This window comes from Chinchilla lanigera, unplaced genomic scaffold (genome assembly GCF_000276665.1).
Source record: "Chinchilla lanigera isolate Chin_1 unplaced genomic scaffold, ChiLan1.0 scaffold00132, whole genome shotgun sequence".
NCBI classification, from domain to species: Eukaryota; Metazoa; Chordata; class Mammalia; order Rodentia; family Chinchillidae; genus Chinchilla; species Chinchilla lanigera.
In genome coordinates, this window is record NW_004955533.1 from 3,278,186 (window position 1) to 3,293,668 (window position 15,483).

General features: G+C 46.0%; 1 non-coding gene across 1 annotated transcript; it reads left to right on the forward strand.

The window, feature by feature from the left end:
• Positions 1–203: 203 nt before the first annotated feature.
• Positions 204–275, forward strand: Trnae-uuc. Its single transcript has one exon. It is a non-coding gene; the product is annotated as a tRNA-Glu (tRNA).
• Positions 276–15,483: the final 15,208 nt, after the last annotated feature.

Here is a 15,483-nt window from a genome sequence, read left to right on the forward strand (position 1 = left end):
CGGGCTCACAGAGCCGCGAACGCGCGGGGAGAACGCGATCCCGGCCCAGAGCGCGGGCCCCGGCGACTAGAGCGGACCCGGGCGCGCGCCTGAGAGCCGCGCAGGCGCAGTGTGGACCAGGCGCAGGGGGCGGGGCGGAACAGAAAGGCGGAAGCAGCAGCGACTGCTTCAATTGGCTTCACGCGCCAACGTTCTTCGTCAGTTCCCACATGGTCTAGCGGTTAGGATTCCTGGTTTTCACCCAGGCGGCCCGGGTTCGACTCCCGGTGTGGGAATCTGTAACCTTTTTGGTTTATCCATGAATTTACTGTCTGGGAATTTACTGAGTGGGAGAGAACGCTGAAAGCAGGATTTTTGGGAGACGCCGGTCCTGAAGGACGTGTGTTCTCCGGGAGGCTCTCCCGGTGTGTCACAGCCCAAGTACTCGCTACTCTGTCTTAGACTTAGGGTGACTTTTGCACGGCATATAATTCATTATGTAGTTTCATTACAAGAGATATCATTTAATGGTCAAATTCAGACAGGAATTCCTATGGTCCAGCAAGCGCACTGTTCGCACTGCTCCCGTTTCTGCCCGCGGGAGCTGCGTGTGAGGAGGCCAGGGCACGGGGCACAAACGCAGCCTTGGGGGCCCTGGACGGGGACACACGGTGAGAAGAAGCCAGAGCGGCGCACCCGGTCCGCCCCCAACAGCAAGCACGCGGGGAAACCGAGGCAGAGGATCAGCCTCTGAGCACAGCTGCGCCTGTGTTAGGGGAGCACGGTCAAACCTGAGCGGCAGGAAAGGCCGGGGAACCTTCCCAGCGTCGGAGCCGTTTTCAGAACGGGATTCACGTCCTTGCGCTTGGAGTCCTGCACGCCCTAGCTGCAGCGGGAGCCAGCACGCCTGGGGGCCAGCGTGCCCAGCACAGGCCCGGCCTTTGGGAGTTCTGTCATCTGAACCGATCCCGTGCCAGTCCCCGGGCTGGACTGACTCAGGGCTCTGCCGTTGCTGTTCATGGAGAGACAACCGCCTGTCTCCATTCCTTGCCTGAATATTAGTTCTAGGCTCTCAGCGGGTGCAGGAGTAATACAAGATTTGGCCATAAAGGTCATCTGAGCCTTTCACAAATGATTGCTTCAAAGAACATCCATTATGGGACATAAGACACATTCTTTTAAGATGTAGTTCTGAAAAGAGTCTTTTGTGAATGCCTCTCAGGCTGGCTGCCTTCCCTAGTTCTCATTTCCACTACGCAATTCCAGGTTATCACGGGCTTGAACCGCAGTTACGCCGACAGCCCCGGCGGGGTGGCTGCAGCGACAGATCCAAACAGAACTTCACCCGCTACCTTCCGAGGAGGGAGTGAGGACGCTCCCCATGTTGCAGATAATGCCGTGGTGCCAACCTGAGCTGTGTGCGGCTGTACAGAACTGAGGCACAGGGGTAAGGTGAAGTGGACAGCTGCCAGCCAGAAGGATGCACTTGCGTGGTCATTTTTCTGCTTGCTCTTATTTTCTTTCATATCTTGCATATTTTTCTTCCTTTTGAGGCACTCGGCTCTCTGCAAGCTACATTTCCCAGACGCCCTTTCCAGGAGATTTCTGGCTCACATCTGCCCGAGGGCATTCTGTTGGAAGATTGGAACACATCCCTGAGGAAACAGCCTCTTTTATGCTTCCAGGAGTGTCTGTGGCAGCAGTAGGTATTCCCTGGTGCCTGCCACAGTGGCCTTGGTGATCCTGAAAGGGGCTACTGCCATCCAGGAGCAGCTAGCAGTGCAGCCCGGTAATTGCGGAAATGTCATCAGAAGTGGGTTTGACAGTGATGGGTTTCCATGGCAATGCCAGTAGCGGCAGTGAGCAGGCAAGGCCCACTCATGCCTCGAATCACCTCGCCCTGTACTTTTGGTCCTTCCTGCTCCGAGCAGTGGCGTGCGTGATTACTCACATGCGAACAACCTCACTGTTATTCCTCTTGCTTTCAAGTCCTTCCCAACAGTTATGACCAATTCCCTCTACTGATGTCTTGTTTCAAGTATTTGCTTCTTGACTTCAGACCAACTGATACAGGTGTTGTTGAATGATCATCATCTATCACTTTGTTCTCACCCTTTCTGAATTTTATTCTGGAGGCCAGGGTACATTAGTTTTCCACCTGTCAGAGCAAGTTCTTGGGGAGAGAACTGAGAGCTGAACAAGTTCTTTGGGCTGAGAGCTGAAGGTGAGTTTTCAAGGTAAAGGGGTATGGAAATGTGCAAGAGTCAAGCTGCTCTCACAGTTCATGTGCCTTTTGTACAAGTCAGGCATTTAAGTCTGATTACATCTTTGGCAAGAAATCCTCTACATGTTCGAGCCTTTGTTGGTGCCACTAATCTCTCTGGTTCTCCCAGGACACAGCACCATCTTTGGTTGACTTTTGGCAGGAAGGGAAAGTTTCAGCACTGCCATTGATGTTTTCTTATCATGATGGTACTCACCCAAAGCTTCAGGGAGACAGAAGCAAAGTCTATGACCAGGGCTGGAAGCTGGAACTCTACATAACAGGATCAGGTGAGCCCACAGACACGATGAACCAGTCTGAGATAGACTTATGCCAGAATTTCATTTACCTCCTGAGGTCCAAGTATTTACACAAAGTATTGGAAGAGTAGAAGGATAAATAACAACAGAAACAATTCTGAGTTGCTAACTGCATGAAAGGATTCAAGTCAGATCCAAACCAGTGTAAACTGGCAGAACAAGTGGCTTTTGCTGCTCTCAGAAAAAGGTTGGTTGCTGGAAGGGAATATTTACAGCATGTACTTACACCAGTCCTCAGGGAGTCCAGTCTGTGCTTCCTTCAGGGGCTTCTAGACTGTGGACTGACTCAGCTGTTGGCTCCGGAAGATAATAAACACCCCTATGGCAGTGACCTGAGTCAGGATTCCCTAGAGTTTTTAAATTGCACATATCAAACCGTAGTTTGGTACAACCCAATTATTCTGTTGCTAGGACACCACTGCCAAAGATTCTGTAGGTGAGCCCAGCTTATTCACAAAGGCCTGGCCACTCAGACTCTGCCACTCTGGGAGTCCATGACCCCCACTGAATATGGAATCCCTGTGGTTTTTCTCACCAGTCTGGACTTGTGGAAACTGTTGCCAAAGAATTTTCTGGAAGCTGGGCGCTACTTGCCAGTGCACTTCTCAGTACTTAATGGAGAGAGTATATTTGGGCCCCTTCAGGGAAAGCAGTGAAGGGGAATCTTTAGGGGTCACACTGGGTAAATATCACTCCAAAATGACCAGTGGCTGAAGCCTTTAAAAGTGTTAGCTCTTCCCTGTTAGGTATACATACAACATGACTGCCCCATGAAGGTGCCCATTGTGAATCCAAGTTTCTGTTAACTAACAAAGGCAACTGGAAGGGAGGGCCATTCCTAGACACTCAAACTAACACATGTGGTCCATACTGACAAGTTTGGCCCAGTCTAATGTTACCTTCTGCCTCCTTGGCCTAGCAATCCTAGAATCCACTCCCATATATCTTTCTTAACTTCCTGAACAGAAGTTAGTAGAAATTTACAATCATTTAAAGTGTGTCTTATCTCATGCTGTATTAGACCTGAGACCTGAGCTCTGGGACTGTTCTAGTTTGGGGTCTGGACGTGCATGCTGAGGGTGAAAGTGTGGCCCAGGGAGACCTGGTGCAGTGTGGGCTTCCTCACACAAAGTAAAACCATGGCCCAGGTGGACTCCCTGCTGTGGGAGGTGCGGTCTGTGCATCAGCAACATTGGGGTCTTTGGGGAACCCGTTAGAAATGCAGTCTCTGGCTCCTCCAGACTTGCTGGGTATCGTGGTTTGTGTGTAGTTGTCCCCCTCACCCCGAGCCGCATGTACTCATAAGTGCGGCCTTTTGGAGGTGGTCGGACTTAGAGTGTGTGATGCTGGTATCAAGGGTGTGTGATCACTAAATTAGTCCACTGGTTGGTGTAGTTCTGGGTGTGGATAATGGGACGGCCTGCTCTAGGTGTGAGTACCACCCACCCTAAGGGTACATAGACTGGATAGGCTAGAAAGGACAGAAAAAGGACTGCCATGTCACTTGCTGCTTGCTGTTTTTGCGGTCTTCTGCCAACCATGGACTCTTTCTCCTCTGCGATGCCCCTCTGCCGTGCTACCCTGCCTTGGAGGCAGCTGATTCCGAACTGAGACCTCTACAAACTGTAAGCCAAATAAACCTTTCCTCCTGTAACTTTGAGTGTCAGGTATTTTGTCTGAGCAACGAGAAAAGTAAATAAGACATGGGGTCAAAACATTCATTTTAATGAGATTTTCACATGTGTGAAAGTCTGAAAATCACTGCTGAAGCCTTCAATCAAGAGAAATCAGAAGAGGAGGCTGCTCACTTTGGCTAGAAAACTTCAGGGAAATTGGAAACATCATAATTCGCAGATCAGGCCATGCTATCTCAAATACTCCCATCTCATTTTGATGAAGGCCCATTCTTTCTCAACCAGTGGCCAGAATTCCACTTTAGTGGTGTGGGCAGGCTATGACTCCGACTTACAGAACTAAAGTATGGGCTTGATTTTCAGCTGTGTCTCTTATTGCTTACAGCTACAAGAATAATGGGTTGTGGCCAATATACAAGATATTTAATCCTCTGACAAAATTACGAGTTGAGAATTTAAAGCCCTAGTAATTCAATTTTTTTTTCTGTAAATGCTTCATGCCACTCACTATCACAAGAGCCAGCTACTGTCACAACTGTTTACTGTAATAGCCTTTTGCTCCCAATACTTTACCTTCAACAACCTGAGCTACATCCTAAGTAATGCCAGCTTATAATCTTAATAAATATTTGGGTGCTCCATCTACTGGTCTGCCAATTTCCACAGGTGATGAGGACATCACTGTGTTTATGCCCAATAGAAGATAACCAATCTCAAATTTTCTTCTTTAAGGGTCCATACCCTGAGGCTGCTATTAATTAACAAAAACAAAAACTAGTGGATGTCTAGTCAGAGAAGTACAAGACACTTTAGGTATTTATGTATTTGGTGTATTTACACACTTTAGGTATTTATGTATTTATCATGATGCTGGGGATCAAGCCACTTTGCACATCCTCTACCACAGAACTGCAGCCCAATCCATGATATTTCTAATTAAGTATGAGATGGAGGAGCAAGAGGAAGGTGGGGAATTAAAGGACTTAGGAGTATCTGCTGCTGCAGTGTTGGAGTCACAGGTAATACAGCAGGACCCTTCTAGTTTGATTGTTTTACAATTTCTTGGCCACTTATGGTGGCCATCGTGGAAAATGCCATGCACTGACACACACTGCTGGGTCTGGACAGCCCACGTTTATTTGGTTTACAAACAAGGGAGGGAGAATACTGAAGAAACTGAAGGAATCTGGGCAGGACTTGGGAATCCCTTTAAGGACTTCTCCAAGTAATATAGTATGTTAATTTAGGAGAGCTATGTTATCTCCAGGAAGGCCTTCACAGCAGGGGTGAGATGCCTGCAGCTGCAGTCTCCTTTAAGTTAACTGGGGTTGGAGCCAGACACCCTCAGCTGCAGCCTTATCTTATCTTTAGAGGCGTCACTGCTTCACAAGCCAACGCAGGCCTCAGCGGTGACCAGTGACTCCTAGAGGTTCATTTACTGTGAATCAGCTGCCCATCTGCAGACAAGGTGCCTAAGCCTCGGACAACTCACATGTAAACATGAAAAGCCAATTGGTTAATACGAAATCCTTCCCAGAGCCTTTTCATAGTGGTCTCTGTCAGCTGGGGCTCCTGGAACTACCCATGCTCACAGGCAGCTCTGTTCCCCCTTTTCGGAATGCCAAAGATACTGTCGCCTGGAGGCAGTCACTACTGACTGAGACAAAGGGGAGAAAGCAGCCCCTTTCCTCCACCTTCTAGCCTTCCACTGATGTCTTGAATTGACAGAACCTAATCAGAAGCCAGCTGGCCGGATGAATTGGCAAAGTTTGTCAGATTACAACCTTCTGAAACACAGAGTGGAGGAAACAAGCCCAACATTTATCATAGTTACTGCTGCAGCTTGTTTGTTTACAGGTCTTCTCTGAAACTGAAAGTTACTGGGTTGGAGCTGACAGAACAAACTATTCCCAAAACATGCTTGTTTACAAACAGCCACATTGTCTTGCAATGATTCAGAAAGGGCCTAGCGAGGCTGTGTGGCTGCTCGATGCAACACGACACCTGCCGCAGTGACCGGTGCGGCTGGACTCCGCAGATAGTGGGCGGGGCTGTGCAGTCTCCTCTCCTACCGTGGTTTCTCAAGCATGATAGTCTCAGAGAAGTTGCAGGGAAAAGCCAGGCTCAGGACCAGCCTCGTGTCACTTACGCCGTGCTGCATTGTTTGGTGTAGTTCCAGCCCAGCCCAGAACCAAGGGTGTGGGAAGTGGACTTCACCTCTATATGGAGGTGAGTTGCCTTGTTTTAAGCAGAGAGGGCCCCCAGCTTGTGATGGTGCAACTTACAGTTTTTACTTTGTGGTGGCACAAAAGCAATATGCTTTCAGGAAAGAGCATCCTTCCAGTTCTGAGTTTTGATCTTACGTCACTGACACACGGTCTGATGATCCTCTTGCTGCAGTGGCAGCATGCTGCGGCTCCCAGTCAGCCCTAGGTCGGGAGGGGAAAGAACTGGTGCTCTCCCGGTACATACTGTAAAAGCCCCACCACAGACATCAAAGGTTCTAGTTTAATTCCCAGTTCCCACCCCTGCCGTGGGGTTAGATCTTCATGTTTACCATTCCTGGAATGTATGGTTGTAAACAGGTTGTAAACGCCCTGCCATTCCTGGACCCCCAAAATGTATTGTTCTTCCCCTAAATGCTCTACCCCTCCTGGATTCTCGGAATGTACTGTTCCTGCCATAAAAAAAAAAAAAAGAGAGAGAGAGAGAATCCTCTCATTGTTGCAGATGTGACATGTGTTTGCCAAACAGGATGCGGTTTTAGGGTTTAAAAGCTACACTCGTCCCTGGATGGGCACTGGTCTGATCCTTCCCTGCCTGGAGGCTCTCAGTCAGTCCCTGGCCAGGAATAAAGGCTCGTCCTAAATTCCAATTGGCGGTCCGTGCGTCTTGGTGTTCGTCAGTCGGTACCATTTGGTTCGTTTCTGGTTGTGAGTCCAGAACACGTACCATGCTGTGAAGCGAGGGTGTTCAGCAGCTCAGGTGTATTAAATGCATTTTTGACTTGATATTTTTAAGTTAGAACTTCAACTTGAGACATGAGACACGGTCCCATCTAAGGCCAAAAGCATCTGCATACAGTGAATATGTGCTGGATGTGAAACAGAGCCATGAAAGGGCAACCCTCCTGTTTTCAAAAACTGTGGTGCAAGTTCTTTGTTTCAGATGCAGATGCAGACCACTGTGACATGCTGAGGAGCTGAAAATTTCCCACAAACAGAACCTGGAGAACAGGGTGTGGCAGACAGACTTTGGAGGCCAGGGGTGCCGTCAGGAGATGCAGGATGGACCAGAATAACAAAGAGACCAGAAACTTCCCGGCTGCAAAGTATCCACAAGTTCCCCTTGCTCCAAGGTCAAGGGAGTAGACTCTGCCACCAAGAGTTCCCAGTGCACGGTTCAGCCCTCTAATTCCTCTACCCCTGGCATTTAAGTCTTGGAGACGGATTCAAGTATGCATCCTGTCCCCTTGTCAGCCAACCTCTGTGAAAACTTTTTGCCAAAAACGGTGACCTACTGTCTTGGTTACTTTTCTCTTATTACTGAGACAAAATACCTGACACCCAAAGTTAAGGGAGGAGCGGTTTATTTAGCTCACAGTTTGTGGAGGTTTCAGTCCATAATCAGCTGGCTCCAAGGCGGGGTGGCATGACAGAGAAGCAACAGCTCATGGGGGCAAAAGACAGCAAAAGCAACAAGAGCAAAAGTTTAGGAGTGCGAGAGAAGACTCATTTTGTCCCTTATATTGTAATTTAGGCTACTGACCCTAGGGCGGGTGTAGCGCTCACACCCATAATCCCAGCACTAGACAATGAATCAACCACAAACTCTAGGTTCAGCTGCCTCTAAAAAGCACCCCCTTGACTGCATGAGGCTTTGAGGGGACATCCAGACACAAACCATAACACCTAGTATTGACTTCTATGCACACTGACCAGGAAGCCATTTTTGGTATCAGACAAACAAAGAAGAGTCCAGCAATATTACTTCTGTGCGAGAAATAGCCTTTCCTTCCAGAAGGTAGCAAAATCCACAAAACCGATCCATTTCCCCTCCTTGTTTTGGCTCCTAGGAAACCAGGAAGCGTTCCTCAGTGTCGTCTCCTCATCCTCCCTTGTGCCTGGGCTCCTTCGCATACCATGCATGCCGTGTGCAAATATGAGCAATGGCTTTATTTGCAGCCTCAGTAAAGGAAACTGCACTTCTGTTGATAAGGCAAAAATGCTTATAATAAGAAAAAAAGTAACTAACCTTTATTTAAACCTTCTTTACTAAAAGAACTGAGTTCTTCCTAATGCTCCCTGGGCCAGGCGTGAGGGCAAAGCACCTGAAATTATTTTGTATCCTGTAACACACAGTGGGGTAGAACTGGCTGTGGCCCATTGTCCTAATATCTGCATAAGCCTCAAGCCCTTCAGTACCCCCCGTGGTTCACCCATACCCTTTGTGTGTCACACTTTTCCTTATCGATCTGACCCTTCTTTCACTTTGTGTCTTCAGTAAACGTAAACCATTCTTGGTAATGATCAACAATTCCTATGAATCCCTTTAAAAGGGGGTTAAAGTCATAGTCATACTAAGAGGTAAATAAGTGTGTTCTCTTCAAAGAAGAATGAAAAAGCATAAATGCATCCTGAGGGTTAAACTCTCAACTCCAGGGCATCATTGCCAACCACAGCCCTGAAGCACACAGTCTCTTTCAGAAGGGGTCGGGTAGATGGTAGGAGTGAGGTGGACACACGTCGTGTCCAGAGACAGTGATCAGCCACAGTGAAGCAGAGCGCCACGTAAGTGCCAAGGGCAGCATAAAATCAGAAGCTCCACCGAGGAGCAGGTAGTGGCTATTCTGAGTGTTCAGCACTGCCAGGCACACACAGTAGGTGGCTCAGATGAATGACTTTATCCTTGTTCCCTGGGATGCTTTGTAGGGAGTAATGTTAAGAGGAAAACAAAGTAAAAATGTCAGTAACGCATGATCTGTTTGCTGATTGACCCACGCTCATCAAGCACCTTTTTTGTCTTATTTTTTACTTGTCGTTGACCTCTAACCCATCGTGATGTGCCTCTGGCTTGATCTTCTAAAGAGTTCCCACCTGCCCTTTTCTCCCTGTCCTCACGGCCACCACCTTGGGTGTGCTCCCCAAGCATCCCACCTAGACAGCCACCAGGTCCCACTGGCTTTCTCAAACACGAAGTAGGAAGAATTTGGGTGGGAAAGGTTGTAGCCACTGACCCATCCTCTATGAGTTTCCAAAAGTATATCCAAGAAGATCCCTTAAGCAAACACATCATGGCCAAGAACCAACTCTTTATAGACTCTGGTCAGAGACCAAGTCTCATCTGAGGGTGAGCAGGAAGTCTGTGGAGAGTACAGAGGCCGCCAGAGAAGGCGTCTGTACCCTCTGGCAGGCCATGGAATGACAATCAGAGGGCGCTGGACATCCTCTGCCCACTGTCCTCTCTTCTTTCTACTCACCCACTTACCCCTTCCCTCAGACACTATACCCATGCAAGCAAAGGACAGGAGATCTAACAGCAAGCAGCCATCTCTCAGTGTAATGATTCCCAGAAGGGAGAACTTCCCGAGAGGGTGGGTCAGCACTGGGCAGGCTGTGAGGGAGGTGACTGGAGGTATTCTCTGGTGCCTTTTCCTGTATATTCCAAAGTATTCATATCACATTACTATGCCATACTCCTGTTTTAGCAATGGCCCTCGTTATATCAACTCCTGTCTTCGACAAATCTGAATGTGCTCATTGATTTTGTGAAAATCAATTTTCAGTTTTGTGAAAATTCCACACATAATGTTATCAACTATTTTAAATGATTTTAAGGAGGGGTTAGATGGGAAATAAATCAAAAACAAAAGATATTAATGAGAATCTCTGAACAGTAAAGTTGTAGATGACTTTCAATTCCTTCTCTATACTTTTCTGTATATTCTAAATACTGTTCTTGAACAATGTTGTTGTGGTCAGAAAAGGTTATGCTAACAAAAATGGTTCATTCCTTCTATTCTTTCTTTCTCCTTCCCTTCCTAAAGGTGTCAGAGTGTGAGGAAGGTGAAGATGGCCTCCATGCAGAAGGGGCCGGGCATGGAGCTGTGGAGTCTGAGTGGAGTGAAGGGAGACTCCTCCTATAGGAATGGCACTGTTTGAGGTGCCAGGCACTCCAGGGTTAAGGATGCAGTTGTGCTTACAAGGGAGAGTGCTGTAGGAAAAAAATGGGCGATTGCATACTGTAGGAGTATTGCACAAATTATCAAAGATAATGAGAGATGGGTTTCCTACTGTTAGAGAAAGGAGCTACAAATGTGGGAATGGAGCAATCTTCAGTGGACACTATTGGCATGAAATCATGATTTTTAATATAGACGATAGAATAAACCGATAGTTTTAAAAGACAGATAATCAATGAGGATCTTTCTCTCCCCTCTCTTTCCTTCTGTCTCCCCTTGTGCATACATTTGTTTCCAAGCCCCATCCCCTGAGACAGCCTGACAGCACTGGCACCCCCATACAGTATTGGGGAACACACTAGTTTCATGTGTAGCGAAGAAATCGGCCTTTGTTCCCAGCTTCTGGCACAAAATCTCTGGGTCCCTCAAACACAAATCACCTGCCTAATAGGATGAGAAGTTGTCTTAGTTACTTTTCTCATTGCTGAGACAAAATACCCAACACACAGAGCTAAAGGAGGAAAGATTTATTGCTGCTCACAGTTTGTAGAAGTTTAAGTTCAGAGCTGGTTGGCTCCAAGGCAGGGTGTCATAGCAGAGGGGAAGCAGAAGGCAAGAGGCATAAGGTAATAATCGTAGTGAGTTATCTGTTTGTAAAAAGCGTCAACCCTGTAATAGATATAAATAAATGAATAAATTGAAAGTTTTGTGAAGAAGAGACATTAGCATTGTTTCAAATTTCTCAAGAATTCCAAGCTTTTGCTCCAGTAGCCTAACAAAGAAACCGTTCAGTTTTATGATGCTAGAAGATACCATATACCTGGGTCAGAGACAAAGGACTTATCACTCTGTACAGCATCAGCATGAGCTTCGGTTTGTCTTGTTTCCCTTTGTCCCTCGAATCCAATGGAGATGATGTAATGAATGGCCTGGATGGATGCTGAGTACTCAGAGTTCACACAACAGCTGAGGGACACTGAGCCCAGGAAACCCCAAACATGTATAGTGGCATTCCAGCAAATTCTTTGCTCCAGAATGAAACCTTATATTTATTGTACCAGAGAACAAAGTTTATCTCTGCTCCAGAGGTGGCCATTACTTCTGTCTTATTAACCGATTTGTTCAAACAACCTCCCTGAAAAGGTAGGCCAGAGCAGAAGACTGTCAGTGTCTCTCCGATATGCAGAAATGCAATATTTCCAACAAAAGTATCTCCAGCATGAGGCTGTGGAACCACACAGGAGGTCACCTGAGCCATTGCAGAAGGGAGAGATGGAGGCAGGTGTAACTAGTGACAAGGATTTGAAGAGCCCTTCCAGCTCAGTGTACTGCAGGCTGAACATGCATAAAGAGTCCACCACCCATGTCATTTGGAATTTTTTTCTCTCTTCTGTCCCAGAAGTACTCTTATCTGTGTTTAGGTCCTACTGAAATTGATCTGAGGCTCTAAGTAAACAAATAGCTGCATGAAGACTCTTCCTGACCAAGTTAAGACAGCCAGGCTAGGAGCAAAGTGTGTGGACACAGACATCAGAAGGTGGAGCCTGGCTTCCACCCAGCTTGAAGTGCCATGGACATGTCGTCTCCATCGCATTGTCCTCAGGAACCACAACCACAGAGGCTGCATCTGTCTTTTTCTGTGTGTGTCAAAAGCAACTATTCCCTTTAGACACTGCCTGTGTATTTTCATATCTGAGGAGGCAAGCGCTTCGCAGCCTCCTAATGTAGGACGTTAGAACCACACTACGGGAGGATCCCTTTGCTGAAAGAAATAGGTTACCAAAAGAATATATATAAAGGAATGTATATATATAGAGAGAGAGAGAAGAGAGACAGAGAGTCTGATGACTCACACATAGCAGACATTAAAACACCAGCAGAAAAGACCAACAATGAAAATAATGTACTGACAAAATTTAAGTCAATGACGTGTTTGATGTTACACAACTGATTTCCTTTGTGGTGACTGTTGTGTTTTTAACTGTGCTTTGATCACTGCTGCCGAAGACAGCTGTTTCCAGAACCACAAGAGTGCAAAGCACGTACCTCCGTCCTGCGCTTTTGATAACAGTGATCAGTCATCTTCGCCCATGGTGGAGTTCCTGCATTCTCTTATTAGTTATCTCAGCATCGGAAAAACAAATCCTCAAGCTAGGTTCCTCATTTACTGCGTTAACCTATTATTCAATAATAATGCTCCTTACAGAGCTGCATTAATTAAAAGTAAGCACCACAAGGAAACTGTCACTTCAGGTGTCATTTGTCACAACAACCTGATGTTCTTTTCTTTCTGTCATTTTTAGAATTTTGGTTACCTTGGTAACCCATAGCAACTTTTATATATAGCATCAGTTATATTCAGCTGGTTCTTTCTCTCTTTTTTTCTTTCTCTCTCTCTCTCTTTCTTTCTTTCTCTCTCTCTTTCTTTCTTTCTTTCTTTCCTTTGCACCATAAGGAAGACCAGCTGTTTTTCCTCCTTTTAATAAAGCTCACAATGTGGTAGAATAATCAGGCGTACTGATAGGTTGACCCACAAAGGAATAGTACATGTTAAATGAAAAATTACTATCTTGCATTTGTATATTAAAATGCTCTGTTTAAAAAATAAAAGCTCTAAGAAGTGAATCCACACTTAATCTCCCAGGTACCGGCTCATTAGAACCCTAGAGCCCCAGGATGTAATTAGTATTCTGCAATACAGCAGACAAGTAAAACAACTGTAGGGGCAAAGTAAATTCAGGCACACACGGCAAGCCATGTGCAGTCCTAAGTTGGCCCCTTGCCACACAGAGTTCAGAGCTCAGGACGCTGCCTGGGGCTCTTTTGGGTCCCACAATGATTCCCACTACTCCCCTAGAACCGCCTCTGACTTTGAGACCTGCAGTCAAGAGAAAGTGATCTTCTGAGGGACAGATCACATTCTAGAAGATTCCAAGGGACATACCACACAAGGAGAGGACAGCCGCATCTGAAGGTGACATCTACGTCCAGCCCCCTGCACACCCACAGGCAGTTCTTGGTTCCCCTGCAGTGACTCAGAGCTGGTGTGGATGATCCACAGGGGCTTCCGTGCTGGAAGCAAGGTACTTGTGGTGGTGGAGGCAGGATGCAGGGAACCTTTAAGAGGTGGGCCTTGTGGGCAGTGACAGGGTCGTAGAGAGCTCTGTGCCCAGAAGGGGCTGAAGCAGTTTTTGCGGGGCCTTGGCGAGCTCTTGAGAGAGGGTCCACATCGCCCCTGGATTCCTGTCTCCCCACATGGCCTTGCCCTGTCACAGGCAAGATCACTGCATCCTGCCACTGTGATGCCACCCACCAGGGGGGCCTCAGCAGGGCCACATGGTAGCTTGCACCATGCCCTCTCTTCAGAGTGTGAGCTAAGCAAACCCCTTTTTACCAAAGCACTCAGTCTACTTCTTTATAGAAAAAAAAGAGAGAAAAGAAAGACATGTCTAAAACATCCCCCAAGCCTCTTTATCGTCTAACCCAGACAGCCTTATTTATTATGTCCTAGATAACCCAAGTTTGCTCTCATTTTGCTTCACCTTATATCAGAAGACCTGAGCCTGATCATTTCCCCTCTCTTCTAAATCCTACACATCTGAAACAATCTAGGCCCATTTCCTGGGCTACACCCCCTAGCCCTCAGTTCTTGGGGGCCCCTTAACCTCCCTCCTGTTCTACATTACTACAATACCCACCCTAACACTCACAGTTAAATATATGCCTACATTTCGTTTAATTCAACAAACACATGTATTTGCTGGGTATTAATTATGTGCCAATCCTTTTATGAGGTGCTGCAGAGAAAGAGATGAACAAATTTAGGTTCAGACAAGAGCTTTTACTCTAGTAGAAAGAAGCCAACATGGAAAACAGATCATTTAAGTGTAATTCAGTAAAGAGAGAGAGATTTTTCACAGCTCAGGAAGGAGCACAAGCTGTACCCAAATAGCCAGGGCTTCCTGGAGAAATGCTGCCCGAAATGAGTCTTTAAAGATGAGGAACACTTCACTGAAGACAGTAGGAGGATGAGGGCACCTCAGGCGAGGGAACAATGTGGAGAAGGATCCAGAGGTCTTAAGTCTCCGGAGCTATGCAGGCTGGAACAGCAGGCAATGCTGGAAAATAACAGTGAGAAGTCAGGAAGAGCTGCTGCGGATGCATATGAAAGAGTCCTGCTTCCCGGGACACAGAATTTGGGACTCACCCAGCAGGCAGGAACAAGTAATGCAAAGGTTTTAGGTTTGGGAATAACCTAGTGAATTTGATTTTAGATTTGAATATTTTCTATACTGAGGTCCACCCAGCTTTGTCCATGTATTTTCATTATAGGTTTATTTTTTTCTGTTAGGTGATATTTGAAAGCAATTCTTTTTAAACTTCTTTACATACATCACAATTTAGAATATGTAAAGATGAGAATGCTACAAATATATGCGCTGTGCAAAGTCATCCTTCCTGATTTTCTGTAACTTTTTGAGACAGCAACAATAGTATTATGTGAAAAAGTACTAGACACAACAAATGATGAATGGAAGCAAATACCATAAAAAATTTATGCACCAAAACATTTGGAAGAGAGCAAAAGTAGCTCTCAGCAGAACTTGGAGTTGTAAATACTTGTATTTAAGAAAAGCCAGAATGATCTCAAATCAGTCACTTAAATTTATAACTTAAAGAAATAAAGGCAAACCAAACTAACTAAACTTAAAGCCAGGAGAAGGAAAGAAATAATGAAGACTATAGCGAAGAAAAATTGAAACAAAAAAAATAGAAAAACAGTAATTAAAATTAATTGACCCAAATATTAGGTTGGGGAAGACATCAAAAAAACTTAGCTAAATTTTTTAGTTAGGTTGACTAAGGAAAAAGGACACCTGAGTTACTAAAATCAGGAACAAAAGACAGGACATTATTATTGAACTTACAAACATAAAGAAAACTATAAAAGAATCCTAAACAATTTTATAACACATTATATAACCTAGATGAAAGAGAAAAACGCCTAAAAGGAAAGAAAAAACTACTAAAAGTGACTCAAGAAGAAACAGAAAGTTTAGATAGACCACAGCACCAAGGCAGCGAGGGATATACACACCTGGACAC